The following is a 14727-nucleotide window of genomic DNA, read 5'->3' as shown; positions in this document are numbered from 1 at the left end:
ATGAACATAAATTTTTATTGATTGTTTTCTCCCAAAAAAGAGAATAATGAAAATCTTTTCCAAGATACTGTTGGCGGAAACACACTGACTGAAACCTCCCACCCTGGCCAGGCACCATGGTAACCATTTGCATGAGTTATTTTACATTTAGAGGTCCTGGTAAGGAATAGGGAACTAACAAGCCGCCACCAATCAGAAGAGTTCAGGAAAGATCAAAAGGAGACTCCACGTGTCCAACCACCTCCCAGAATCCTTCTCTCTGGCATCCATCTTGACTGAGGAATGCGTGCACCACCAGGAAGTTCTCCGGGTCAGAATGGTTGGCCAAAGACAACCCGGAAACTAATCTCATCACCACAAAACCCGAGACTGTGAACCACGTGGCAGCAGTCCTCCTGGGTTCCCTCACCCTGCTGTTCTCCCCCAGGGCGCCCCTCCTACTAAGGTCTCTTGCTTTTTCAGCACGTGTGTCTCCTCAGACAATTCATTTCTGAGTGTTAGACAAGAGCCCACTCTGGTCTCCCGTGACATAATTTTCCTCACAGAGTTTTTCTCTAAACCATTGTTTAAAATTTTGCATTGGCATTTGTTAGAGATGGTTAGACAGACTTCGTTCAGGACCACAAAGTTAGGCATAGGAACCGCTTCAATGGGATTTTACAGTGGGGGAAAGAGATTGGGCTCAAATCTGGGCTTAGTCGGGATTTGGGATTAGCCTCTCAGTCGTGTCTGCCTCTTTATGACCCCATGGACTGTAGCCCACCAGGCTCCTCTGTCCCTGGGGATTCTCCAGGCAAGAATACTGGAGTGGGTTGCCATGCCCTCCTCCAGGGGACCTTCCCAACCCAAGGATCGAACCCAGGTCCCACATTGCAGGCGGATTCTTTACCATCTGAGCCACAAGGCAAGCCCAAGAATACTGGAGTGGGTAGCCTATCCCTTCTCCAGAGCATCTTCCTGATCCAGGAATCGAACTGGGGTCTCCTGCATTGCAGGCAGGTTCTTGACCAGCTGAGCCACCAGGGGGGAAGCTCAAGTAAATAAAGTACTTCATAACAATTCTCCCACTTTTTGCAAAATGGAAAACATATTACTCACAGCATTTTGTCACTATAAGTTGACTTACATGAACAAAATGATTTTAAGTGATTAGAGCTTAGTCATTTACCCAATGATTATTGTTCCCTTCAAAAAACAGATGGTTACAGATTTCAAAACATGCCACTTATGCAAGTGCATGCATGCTCAGTCGCATCCAGCTCTTTGGCACCTCAAGGACTGTAGCCTGCCAGGCTCCTCTGTCCCTGGGGTTCTCCAGTGCTGAAATGGATTGCCATTTCCTCCTACAGGGTATCTTCCCAACCCAGGGATCGAACCCATGTCTCCTGCGCCTCCTGCATTGCAGGCGGATTCTTTACCTTGAGCCACCAGGGAAGCCTGCCACTTATCCAGGCTGCTGCCGACCCCTGTTGGTTTCCCTGGCGGCTGGATTTCATATGACCTCTGCTGTGGGCTTGTCTATGAAAATAGAAGATCTGAAGATCAAGAACGACTAGAGCTGGACTGCCTGTTTGCCTCACATCAGAAACTTATTCCCTATAAACAGTCTAAAGAATTTTTACTGTATTTTGCTACGCATTAAAAATACCTTCAGTTAGAGATCTCATTTAGGACAACAAGCATCTTTACTATTGCTGTACTTTACTATATCTTTACTATTGCTGTACCCACACCTTTGAGAAGATAAGGTATAAAGGGCTGATAGCGTCTTACTATAAATTGTCATATTTAATAAATTAGTGCTTTTTGTCAACGTTAATGGAGATGAAGTAGATGGAGCCAAAGGTGAACGGACTTGTGATGAGGGAGGGGAAATATAAAGGGAAAGGGCAGGTCTCACTAGGCTGCCTTTGTGAGGATGGAGGGAGGGGCATGCTGAGAGCTGGAAAACAATCGTGTCAGGAGGAGTTGTGGAAGACTGAAAAATGGGAAAAAAAGATGACTTGAGTGTTCTGTGGAAGGTTAGGTGTTAGGCCGTCCAAGCCTCCTGGTTGTGCACATCTTTCATGGTCTCAAAGATCCGTTCTCACTGTCCACTGAAGGAAGAGGTAGTATGATGGGGCTTAGGACACGCTCTTCCAATGTATGGCACCTTGGAGCACTGACCATTTGAACCTGCAGGAGTCTGAGAAAACTACAGAAACAAGAGGACATCTCTGACACTTCCTTCCGCTCCCCAACCCCTACCATTCTCCCCTGAAGCAGTCATAGGACCGTCCTATGAGAATTCCTCTTCCCATACCCGGAAGAAAGGGTCAGCCTTATCTCCAAGATGGAAGAACGTTTTGGAAGGCATCACCGACTCGGACCTGAGACTGAGCAAACTCTGGGAGATGGTGAAGGACACGGCAGCCTGAAGTGCTGCAGTCCACGGGGTCGCAAGAGTCAGAGACGACTTAGCAACTGAACCGTGAACCACAGCTTCATACCTTTTGTCCCACAGTCTTTCTCCATGACCGTCCACACCTTGTCAGACCTCGTGTGAAAATGTTCAGGTTTAACCATTTCTTTAGTTCTTCATTTTCTTATGAAGACTCTCGTGTCAGATAAAACTTAAATAAACTCACATGCTTTTCCCTTGTTCATATCTTTGTCAGTTTAATTTTCAGACCCAGCCAAGGACACTTAAGAGTATCAAGGAAAACGTTTTTCCTCTCCCACAAATACAAATAATTCTTGTGCGTAGAAACACAAACTAGTTTTTGCAAGTGAGGATGTAATTGATTACTGCGTTGGGAATATTGACCAGTTTGGCATCTGTTGCCAAATTCATTTTAGCCCATCTGATTGCATATATCTTTATTTGCTCTTTGAAATCTCTTCTGACTTGTTTTTTTCAACACCTTCCTAGTTATACCATTAATTAACACATTTTAAAAATATCTTTGACGTATATTCATTTTATATTTGATCAACAGCTATAATCTTCCTTTTTAAAAAGGTTTAAATTTTAACAATTAAAGAGATCATCCTTGAACATGCCCAGTGGCTTTACTTGGCAGAGCCAGGGAACACAGACCTGAGAGGTAGCCTCAGCACCTCGGCTATGGCTCCAAGAGACGAATACCAAGCAATACCAGAACTTTAGTCTTGGTTGACTTTTCCCACTGTTGATGCAAACTTATATAGATCTCTGAGTTTTTATGTTTCTTTGTTTAATCTTAACTTGTGGCTGAAGCTATAGAAATGGAGTTATGAGTACTCACTGTATCTCTTTCTCTTTCTATATGTATATGTGTGTGTGTGTGTGTGTGTTTATAATTCAAAAAGGCCTTTGAAAGTGATAGTCACTCAGTTGTGTCTGACTCTTTGCAGCCCCATGGACGGTAGCTCTCCAGGCTCCTGTGTCCATGGGATTCTCCAGGCAAGAATACTGGAGTGGGTAGCCATTCTCTTCTCCAGGGCATCTTCCCAACCCAGGAATTGAACCTAGGTCTCCTGAATTGCAGGCAGATCCTTTACTGTCTGAGCCATCAGGGAAGAAAGGCCTTAACCTCTTGATTTGTAACTATAGAAGTTTTTCCTATCTTTGGATAATATTAATATAGTAGTTAATAAAGTTACTTAAATAACTTTATTCTGATTGGTTTATAGAGAACTAAGAGTTTACATAAATTGTATGCAGAAAATAAATTAAATATCCAATATTTTGAAAGTCTTGTACTTAAAAATAAATCTATCCTACAGAAAGAGTGAAGGTCAAACATTTTAAGAATTTAAATGTACGTAATTTAGGTGAATCTTGGATAAAAGAGAATAGCCAAATAATTTTGGTTAAAAAAAGAACACTGTCTTCTCTTTGATTTCTCAGAGTTGAGAATAATATAAATGCATGTCATGGAATAAAAACTTTTCCTCTACATTCTTAGGTTCAAGATTTGGGTGCTTCAAATTAAATTGACAAAAGACAGACTAGCAAGAGAAAAGATGAAATTTTAGGTATTTACCTACATATATGTAACTGAGAATTTCACAGAAAAATGTGACTCAGAGGGGTGATTAGAATTTGAGGCCTATATACCACTTCAAAAGGACAGGAGCCAAACAGAAGAGCATTTGTGGAGAAAGACATGACTCTTTGGAAAGATAAATGGGTCACGGGGGAGACAGAGTTTGTCGCAATGTCTGTTTAGGTGTGGAGTGGAGTGGAGTCTTCTCATTTCAGGTGATGGCTCAGTCTTCCCTGGTTGCTCCCTGGGAGGGGAGTTATAGACAATAAGTTCTCCTGAGTTCTTTCGGAGGCTCTGCTTTAAGGCAGATAAGGGATTTCAGGCACTCTAATGCTTTCTGTTGAAAATAACTTCTGTGCTGCAGTAGCAAATTCTAGACACCTTCCTGGACATTTTACTTTACTTGGATTTATTTCCCTTTTGTTATAGGTTTATTGATCAAATAAACTGACATTGCTCTTACACAATGTTTAGGACAGTGGAAAATGTAAATTTTGTTAAATTTAGTCACTATTCTGATAAACTTTGTAAAAGATAGTTGATTTTATTTTATTTATTCTATTGAAGTATAGTTCATTTACCATATTGTGTTAGTTTTAGGTGTACAGCATAGTGATTCAGTATTTTGCAGATTATATTCCATTATGTAGGTTATTACAAAATAATGGGTATAATTCCCTGTGCTGTATAGTAGATCTTTGCTGCTTATCTATTTTATACTTAGTAGTGTGTGCTTGTTAATCCCATACCCCTAATCTGTCCCCCCTCCTCCATTCCTTCTCCCCTTGGTAACCACAAATTCGTCTTCTACATCTGTGAGTCTGCTTCTGTTTTGTATATGTATTCATTTGTATTATTTTTTAGATTCCATGAATAAGTGACATTATATAGTATTTGTCTTCCTCTTTCTGACTTATTTCACTATCTAGTTTCATCCACATTGCTGCAAATGGCAGTTTTTTATTCTTTTTTTACATTTGAGTAATATTCTATTATAGATACATATGGAAAGAAGAAAAGAAAGTGTTAATTGCTCAGTTGTGTCCTACTCTTTGTAACTCCATGGACTGTAACCTGCCAGGTTACTCTGTCTATGGAATTCTCTAGGCATGAATACTGGAGTGGGTAGCCATTCCCTTCTCCGGGGGATCTTCCCAACCCAGGGGTCGAACCCAGGTCTCCTGCGTTGCAGGCAGGGCCACCAGGGAAGCCCCTATATACCACATCTTCTTAATATAATCATCTGTTGTTAAGGCGCTTAAGTTGTTTCCATGTCCTGGTATTCTGACAAACTTTTAATTTCAACAGCAATTATGTTTTTTTATGTCAGATTTAAAGATAAATCAAGACCTTTAGGTACTTTAAAACCTTGTACTGTTATTAATTTGAGCTATCTAATAGATAATCCCTGAATACCAGGATAATTCTAAGTAAATTAGAAGCAAAGTTTGGGGTTTATTAACTTTTCTTCTTATTTTATATGCTACAGAAAGGCTGTATCTTTCAGTCATGTTAATGAATATGCTCATTTTTGCCATCTTAAGAGGTGAAACAGATGCGTATTGCTGTAGAAACTTCTGTGCATCACAGGCTAGTTTGCTCAAGTGCTTGTGTATGATATCCAGTTCAATAATTGAGGCTTTTGGGGAAGAAAACTTTTCCTTTATCCATTTAGGTTCAAGTCATTGGGGGCTTGTGAATTAACTGACAAACAGGAGAAAAAAACAAGGTTTATTTAAATACACCAGGCTCACAGAGTAATGAGTAACTCACTGAACAGCTGGAGGCAAAGGTTTATATACCAACTTAACAAAAAAAAGAGGCAGGTTTAGGGCTTCAGTGGAAAGTATGGAAAGTTCTGCTGGGCATCAAGATGCTAATGAGTAACTGAATTTGCACTGCCTGGGGCGAAGGGCCAGTCTCCTTCAAACAGGAAAATCTCCTAGAAGGGTCAATGGCAGTTGTGTTTTCAGGAATATCTGCTTAAATATAGGTAATGTTTCTTTCTGGAGCAGCTGATGGTTCAGATGTTCTAAATTCAAAGAATTTGTAATTCCTTCACCTCCAGGCCATCATCTTTTCTGTGAAATAAAAGTTACTTAGTTAAAAGTTAAAATTGTTAGGTGTAGTTGAAACCATAATAGGAGCAAGAGTGACAAAGAAATAAAATTGTGAGTGTGCTTTTGTTCATCAAAGCAAGAGTAGGGTTTTTCCCTTTGAAATAAAAATTTTTTTTTTTTTAATTCTCTGGACTCCTTTACATTTGAAGATGATTGAGGACTGCAGGGAGCTTCTGTTTGTATGAGAAATATAAAAAATATTTTTTGATCATTGGAAAGCAGCAATGTCATAGGTGGTGGTGGTGATTTAGTTGCTAAGTCGTGTCTGACTCTTGTGACCCCATGGACTGTAGCCCACCAGGCTCCTCTGTCCATGAGATTCTCCAGGCAAGAGTCCTGGAGTGGGTTACCATTTCCTTCTCCAGGGTATCTTCCTGACCCAGGGATTGAACCTGGGTCTCCTGCATTGCATGCAGATTCTTTACCAACTGAGCTATGAGGGAAGCCATAGGAACCCAATGCATATTAAAATAATAACATATTTTTATGAAAAATATATTTTCTAAAGCCAAAAAATATGAAAATTGTATTGTGTTTCTGGAAATCTCTTAAATGCCTGGCTTATCAGAAAAAAGCTGGAGTCTCATGTCTCCTTTTGCATGTAATCGGTTGTAATATTACACATTCCATAGCATCTGTACTGTACACTTGTGAGAAAATGAAATGAGAATGAGAAAGGCAAAAAGCATTTTAATATTATTATGAAAATAGTTTTTACTTCATGCACCCCTGGAACAAGCTTTAGGGCTCTGTCCTTGCTATAGACTGAATGTTTGTGTCCTGTTAAAAATTCATATGTTGAACCAGTCCCCAATATGTTGGTATTAGGAGGTGGAGCTTTTTGGAGGTGCTTAGGTCAGGAGAGCAGAGCCCTCATGAAGGAGACTAGTGTTCTTACAAAACAGACCCCAGAGAACCCTCTTACCAGCTTCCAATCCTAAGAGGACACAGTAAGACTCAGCCATCCATGAACCAAGAAGCAGGGCTCTCACCAGACACTGAGTCTGCAGGACCTTGATCTTGGACCTCCTGGCCTGCAGAATTGTGAGAAATAAATGTTTACTGTTTAAGCTGCCCACTGTGTGGTCTTCTGTTACAGCAGCTGGTTGACAGAAGGAATCAGTAAACCAGTCTACAACAGGAATAGAACAGAGTTTCATTTGAGCTAAACTGAGGACCATAGCCTGGGAAACACAGACTTAAGAAGATTTTGAGTTGTGTTCCTCTGGACTACAAAATGGGGGAGGCTTTTAAAGGAAAAACCCACAGAATTACATAAATTGTTTGTTAAGAATTAGGATTGGGAAAAAAAAAAAAAAGAATTAGGATTGGAGCTGGCAGAAAGTAAGTGTGCTTGTTGGCTTCCCAGCTGGCTCTGTGGTAAAGAATCCACCAGTGATGTGAGTTCAATCCCTGGGTGGGGAAGGTCCCCTGGAGGAGAGGCAATCCAGTCCAGTATTCTTGCTTGGGGAAGTCCATGGACAGAGGAGCCTGGTGGGCTACAGTCCATGGGGTCACAAAGAGTCAGACACAACTGAAGCGACTTAGCATGCAGGCACCAGGGTACGTGTTATGCAAGGGTCCAAAATGGTTGCCTAGTTATAAGGGGAGACATCGAGACCGTAAGATTGCAGCTGCCAGATGCTAGCAGGTATTGTTTTGAGAACGGCTAACGGTGTCCTTGAGACTGATATAGTTCAGAAAATTCAAGTTCTCACTGATGCAGGAATGGGTCTGAAACCACACCCACAGTGGCCAGCTGGCCCCATTTTGAATATCTGAACCACAGTAATTTCATTATGATTTTTAACTGCATTCTTGTCTTTAATGGTTAAAGCAGATATAGGCCATAAAACAGGCTGTTTGAGTTAGCATGAAGTTCAAGCCAAATCACATGTAAGCCAGAATGACTTCCCTATGCCTCTGTATGTGAAAATTTCTCCCATCAAGCCCAAATGGATTAATATGGTCTTTAAGAAAAGTGTCAGTTTATTCTAGAATATGAAACAGTATAATGGAGAAAACTTGGAAAGTAAATTTTATTTTCTTTGGTTTTATAACACCTGAGTTTGAAAAGAGGCTATAAAGTATGTTAAATTTTAGCAAAGATGACTCCATTTTAATGGATTACTTCCTTGGTTCACTGATTAATAACCTTCAATTATAATACGAAAGGTCATTCTGTTTGTGTTATCTGCCTACATAGTTGAGATTCTGTGGCTTATCAGAATAATTTTGTTTATTTAAGAAAAAAAAAAAGAACAAAGTCTTCTCACTTTTGAAAGGACTAAGGTTCTTTACATCCATGTTACCTTATATATTTACTTTTAAAATCTTTTATTGTCATTTTGATTAAATAAGTAACCAAGTATTGTTGCTCAGTAACCCATGATCCTACCTTAATTAAGCATCCACATATACTCTGCGAATTCCTTCGGAGTTGCTCTCCCCGAATCAAAACACTAAATTTAGAAAAAATAAAATATCAGGTTGTTCTTTACAGCTAAATGTGTCTTTGCATTTGGAAAAGGTTACTGGGAAAACCGCAATGATTTGGTTTCTCATCTTATAGATAGATGCTAAAAATAATTAGGTTCATTTGAGATGTTCCTATTTTGAGACTTGGACGGGGAGAGTGGTCATATCACAGGAGATGTTCGCTCTTCTCTAGAGTAAGTTGGTAAAGACAAATATTGAGATGACCTTCAGAGCTTGTATTTTTTTTTTTTTTTTTTTAAGAAATTGATTGTTAAAACCTTTGTTTATTTCTGTTTGGCTGTGCCGAGTCTACCTGGCTGTGCCGGCTTGTCTCTGGTTGCAGCGAGCAGAGGCTCCTCCCTAGCTGAGGTCCGCGGACCTCTCTCCGCAGGGGCCTCTCCGGCGGTGGAGCGCAGTCTCTCCGGCCGTGGGCGTCAGTCGTCGCAGCGCATGGGCTTGGTTACCGCGCGGCATGTGGGATTTCCCCAGAGCAGGGATGGAACCCGCATCTCCTGCATTGGCAGTTGGATTGTTTACCACTGAGCCTTCGGGGTTAGCTCCAGAGTTTTAATTCTTTACTGAATGTCCCTAGAGGTTTGCCAGTGCCCTTGCTGCGCATAATAGGTTTTTACTCTCAGGGGGAAATCAGACCAAAACTTATGAAATATGTGTGCACGGTACCCCAATAGAGAGTTTTCCTTTATTTCATTCTGATGTTATTAGCCACAGTAATAATTGAATCACAGTCACTGAGTCTTTGTACTATCTACCTACCTATTTCTTTGTATCTATATGGCTTCCCAGGTGACACAGTGGTAAAGAATCCACCTGCCAGTGCAGGAGACCCAAAGATTCGGGCTGGGAAAATCCCTAGGAGTAGGAAATGGCAAGCCACTCCAGTATGCTCGCCCGGGAAATTCCATGGACAGAGGGGCCTGGCAGTCTATAGTCCACAGAGTCTCAAAGATGTGAACACGACTGGGCAACTGAGCATGCCCGCATACCTGTCTATCTATCTGTCCATCACCTATAGCTTGTCATCAGATGCCTGCCTGAGGACTCTGTTATAAGTTACAGCCCAGAGTCTGTGTCCTCAGCAAATAAGGACAGGCTCAGAAACTAGTGGGAAAAGACCATAACAAGCACTTCAAACTGCTGGCATTTCTAAACCAAACTCTTGCCCACTTAGTTAACGTTCAGACCTTACCAGTAAATAGAGTCAGAACTTCCAGAACTCTTTTTAGTCCCAAGAGTGGACTGATGAAGAGCCAGCAAAGCAAAAGTTAATGACAGAGGCCTAAATGGGGTGAGGGGGAGATATTAGGATGACTGCTTTTTTGGAACATTGTTCAGGAGCCCCCTTATTTGGAATATTGTTGATGCTGGGTTATTGTTTCATTTTTTGGTTAGATGAAGAAGCCCTTTCTCTTTCTTCCTAAGCAATCTATAACACATACAACTTAGTAGACTGCTTTTGTGAGTTAAAACAAAACATTTTTATATGGTATTTGATTCTCATTTGCTCTCCCAAATTCAGACACTTTCATGATCTCATTGCTTTTTACGATAATGTAGTTATTTGCATGCATTCAGTAAGAATCTATCTGCCTTTATATCAGGATACAATTGGACAAACTGCCTGGAATTTATGATTTGAGAATAGCCCTTTTAATCAGCTATGACAGGTCATTTTTATGGAAAAAGAAGGTTGATTTTACATTGGGACCAATACCTGTTAAGCCCACCTAGGAAAATTGCCTTTCAGAGTCCCAGGCCTACAAATGATAAGAAAATATTATTTACTGGCAAGCTAGGAAACTTAGCCAATTTTGAGGACCTCAGAAAGAGTGGATGTCATCAAATTTATTAGAGGTACTGTAGAAGAAATCTGGTGGAGAGAGATTTGGGAACTTGATTTCTTAGCCTCAGGGTAGCAAATAATAGCAGCATTTAAGATTCTAGTCCAAGATTCCTTACAGCATTTCCCAATCAGAAGTTTATTTTGTGGGCTTAATGCTTAGTGCTTAAGTCTGAAAAACAAACTCAAGGAAGCTTATATGGTTGGTTAACACTCTTGATCACAAACTTTTCTGTGAAAGGCTGGTAGTAAATATTTTAAGCTTTGCAACAGGGCCAGGATCAGGGTGCAGTGAAATGCAGCAATTCCTTGCCAAGCCATATTGGAGCCTGAGGCTAAAGGGGAAAAAGGGAAGACATCAATATTACTGATCCTGTCTTCATTTAAAGTTTTGACTTTTTGGTCAATTTGTGGGGGGGTATTCTTTCGATTTTTAAAAAATATGCGTCAGAGTATCATTCATTCATTTCTTCATCACTTAGTTTTTGGTGCCCTCTTAAATCTTGTGCCCACGGGATGTTCCTCAGCTGCTTCACCCCGTCCTGGCCTTGTTTTGTGAGCCACGTTCTCTGTGCCATTTCTCAATTCTGCCAGTGTACCCAGGAAGCAGCCACAGATGTGTCACTAAAAGCAGGTGGCTGTATTCCAGTGGGTTTTTAGCTATGGAGACTGAAATCTAGTTTGCATATAATTTTTATGCCACAACAAATTATTTATCTCTGGTGGTTTTTTTCAACTGTTTAAAAATGTGAAAACCATTCCTAACTTGCAGGAGGTTTGGAGAGTCAGGCTTTGGACTGCGATCGTTTGCTGATTCCTGCCCTCGCTTCACCTACACAGACAATCAGGCCAAACCTGAGAAAACCGGTCTCTGTGTGTGTGTGATTAAGAATACCCTTTGGAATTATCCTTATTACAAGGAGAGGAGACTGCAAGAAAAAGTTGTGGAAGACTTTGAAATGACAAAAGAAAAAATATTGGAGGTGACCTGTGAAATGGTCGGTGTGGTCTAGCCCCCTGCCGGTCATGATTTGTAACCTGCACTCCCTCTGAGTAATTCTACCACTCCCCTACTTGTAGTCAACTGCTAGTAATGCTAATGATTTTTGCTGGTGAAGAAGCAATTAATAACTTCCCTGTGAATTTTGACCATTTTTTCATCTGTTAAATTTATTTCAGTACTCCTGATTGCCATTATTTGTGTCTTCTCTTCAGAATCTCCTTAAACTGGCGTTTTACAGTTTTCTAGTTTCCTCAGTAATTGAGTTAAAGCATTCTTTAACACGTGTCTATCTTATATTTGTACAAGGTTCATGATTTTACCTTACAAAAATATATCCCTTAATAATAGGTTAGGACAAACATAAAATTATGAACATCCACTTTACACCCAGAGGAAAAGAGAGCTCTTGGATTATCCAGTCAACATCTGCTAATCACCAACTATGGCAGAGTGTTGGGGATACAAACATGAATATGGAAGACCAGTTCCTTCCTCTGAGAGTTCATGATCTAGAGAACATCCTGGTCCTTAATAGTGATTCATCTATTCACTTATTCTCTTACACTGCAAGTATTTATTGAGGCCTACTGTCACTACTATAGCTCAGTCACATTTGAGTGGAATAAACTTTTCCAATCTGATCTTCATGTCTTTTAACACTTTTAACATTGTTGCTGTGGGGAAAATGTGTTATGCACTTCAAGCAACATTCATTGATTAAATAAAAACCTTAATAAACTAACACAACATTGTTAACCAACTATATATATAAAAACATGCTAAGACGCTCAGTCATGTGCAACTCTTTGTCACCCCATGGACTGTAGCCCACCAGGCTCCTCTCCATGGAGGATTTCCCAGGCAAGAATACTGGAGTGGGTTGCCATTTCCCTCCCCAGGGGATCTTCCCTCCCCAGGGATTGAACCTGAGGCTCCTGCAATACAGGCGAAGCCACTATGCTCTTATATAAAATACAAATTAAAAAAAAAACCTTAGTAACATTTCTACAGCTTTTAAAAATAGAGGTGGTAAAGGTCCTACTTTCATAATTTTTCATCACTAAAGATTAGTAACAATTTATGAATTTTTAATTACTCTGTTATATTGGGAATTGCTTGTATTATCCATGAACTGCAGATACTTTTCTGAATCATGCTGTTTTTGTTGCGAATGTTTCTCAAAATTCTTTGGAATTGCCTTCAAATATAGAAGTGCGCTATTGTAGAAATTCATTTAAAGAGAATTTGCTTTTAGAAAGAATCAAAAGTCTTTGGGGAAGAATTTTGGTCTCATTGTATAGATATGAGACTAAGGATTGAAAATGATGAAGTTTTAGATGACTTTCTTTCCACCTTGAGTCTTTTACTATAAGAAAAGTAAAAATCATCCCAAAACCTTTTCAAGGATATAAAGCATTAACTGTAGAGTATTAAATGAAATTTCCACTTGAGTTCTAATTCTGTACTATATACCAGTGGGTACCGCTATTAATAATATGATATGTATCATCACCAAATTATTTAGGAGTTGATAAAGATAGATGTAAATACACTAATCTCACATGTATTCTAAAAACCTTGAATTGTGTGATACATATTTGCCTACAATTTTCCTTTTACTCATAACACTCATGGGCATTTGATATATAATAAAGATGATGTTCTATGTCAGAGTTTTATCACTACACTGAAAAGACATTATGTGGTAAGTAAATTATGCCCACAGATTCTTCCAGCTGGTTTCAATAATGATCAGCATTTCTCACTCTCCTTCCTGCCTTTTTTTGCAGTACCATTTGAAAGTAAGTTATAAATACCGTGACATTTCACCTTAAATCTTTTAGCATACATCTCCTTAACAAAAATATGTAATCTTAATATTCTTTTAATGCCTAAGAGAATTGAAAATAATTATGTAGTATTATCTAATATCCAGTCCATATTCAAATATCCCCAATTGTAAAAAGATAATTATCTTGGTTGTTTTGTTACATTATTTTAAACTAGAATCCATTCTAGGTTCATGTATTTCATTTGGTATTTTTATGGTTAGTTCAGATACCCACTTTCTTTTGTTTTTTTTAAATTGACAACTGAATTTTGAAAAGTCTGGTTTATATGCCTTATAAATTACTGTCCTACATTCTTTTCTTTTTAAACTCAGGTTTATTAAGATATAATTTATATAGTATGAAATTCATCTTTTCTAGTGGATAGTTCTGTGAGTTTCGACGAATTCATTCGGTCATGTAACCAACACCACGATCAAGATATAGGATACTTTTAACTCCCCCACAGAGTTCCATTCTGCCTCTTTGAAGTAAACCCTCCCCCCAGTGCCAGGTTCTGGCAATCACTGTTCTATTTTCTGTCCTTGTAGTTTTGCCTGTTTGGGGAAAGTCATGTAAATGTAATCAAACAGAATGAAGCCTTTAAGTCTGCCTTTTTTCATTTAGGGTAATGTGCTAAAGATTCATCCACTGTGTAGTGACCACAGGTCATCTCTTCACCAGTGGAAAATGTTTGTATGCAGGTTTTGACAGTTGTGAATAAAGTTGTTGTAAGTATTTAGCACCCCACTCCAGTACTCTTGCCTGGAAAATCCCATGGACGGAGGAGCCTGGTAGGCTACAGTCCATGGGGTCGCTAAGAGTCGGACACGACTGAGCGACTTCACTTTCACTTTTCACTCTCATGCATTGGAGAAGGAAATGGCAACCCACTCCAGTATTCTTGCCTGGAGAATCCTAGGGACAGCGGAGCCTGGTGAGCTGCCGTCTATGGGGTCGCACAGAGTCGGACACGACTGAAGCGACTTAGCATAGCATAGCATAGCATAGCAAGTATTTCCATACAGGCTTTTATATAAACATATGTTTTCATTTCTCTTTCATAAACTTTTAGGATTAAGATTGCTGGATCATATGGTAATTGTGTCTTTAATTTCATAAAAACCTGGCAGAATATTTTCCAAAATGACCATTATCATTTTGCATTTCCACCAATAGTATATGAGGGTTTTAGTTGTTCTACATCCTTGCCAACATTTGCTATGCCAATATTTTAAATTTTAGCCATTCCAGTAGAGGTGTGATGGTATCTCAATGAGGTTAATTTGAATTGCCTTAAGGAATGATGGTGTGGAGCCCTATCTTTCAGGGGTCAGGAAAGTTTCTGGACTAAGCACCATTAGAAATACACTAGCCCACCAAAACATTAAAGTCATTTCTCTGTTGCCTTTTTGTTCATTTCCTCCTT

The 14727-nt window shown here is 39.6% G+C and overlaps 1 long non-coding RNA gene across 1 annotated transcript in view; it reads left to right on the top strand.

Annotated features, from left to right (window-relative positions):
- Positions 1 to 13045, top strand: part of LOC145511702 (uncharacterized) — a 29494-nt gene extending 16449 nt beyond the window's left edge. Inside the window, exon 3 of the long non-coding RNA XR_014058084.1 lies at positions 11239 to 13045. This is a non-coding gene — a long non-coding RNA (uncharacterized LOC145511702). The remainder of the gene's footprint in view (positions 1 to 11238) is intronic.
- Positions 13046 to 14727: the final 1682 nt, after the last annotated feature.

The sequence above is a fragment of the Giraffa tippelskirchi genome, chromosome 6 (assembly GCF_054371585.1).
Source record: "Giraffa tippelskirchi isolate mGirTip1 chromosome 6, T2T-mGirTip1v1.2.pri, whole genome shotgun sequence".
NCBI classification, from domain to species: domain Eukaryota; kingdom Metazoa; phylum Chordata; class Mammalia; order Artiodactyla; family Giraffidae; genus Giraffa; species Giraffa tippelskirchi.
The sequence above is the reverse complement of the archived record's forward strand: the minus strand, read 5'-3'. Positions and strand labels throughout refer to the sequence as shown.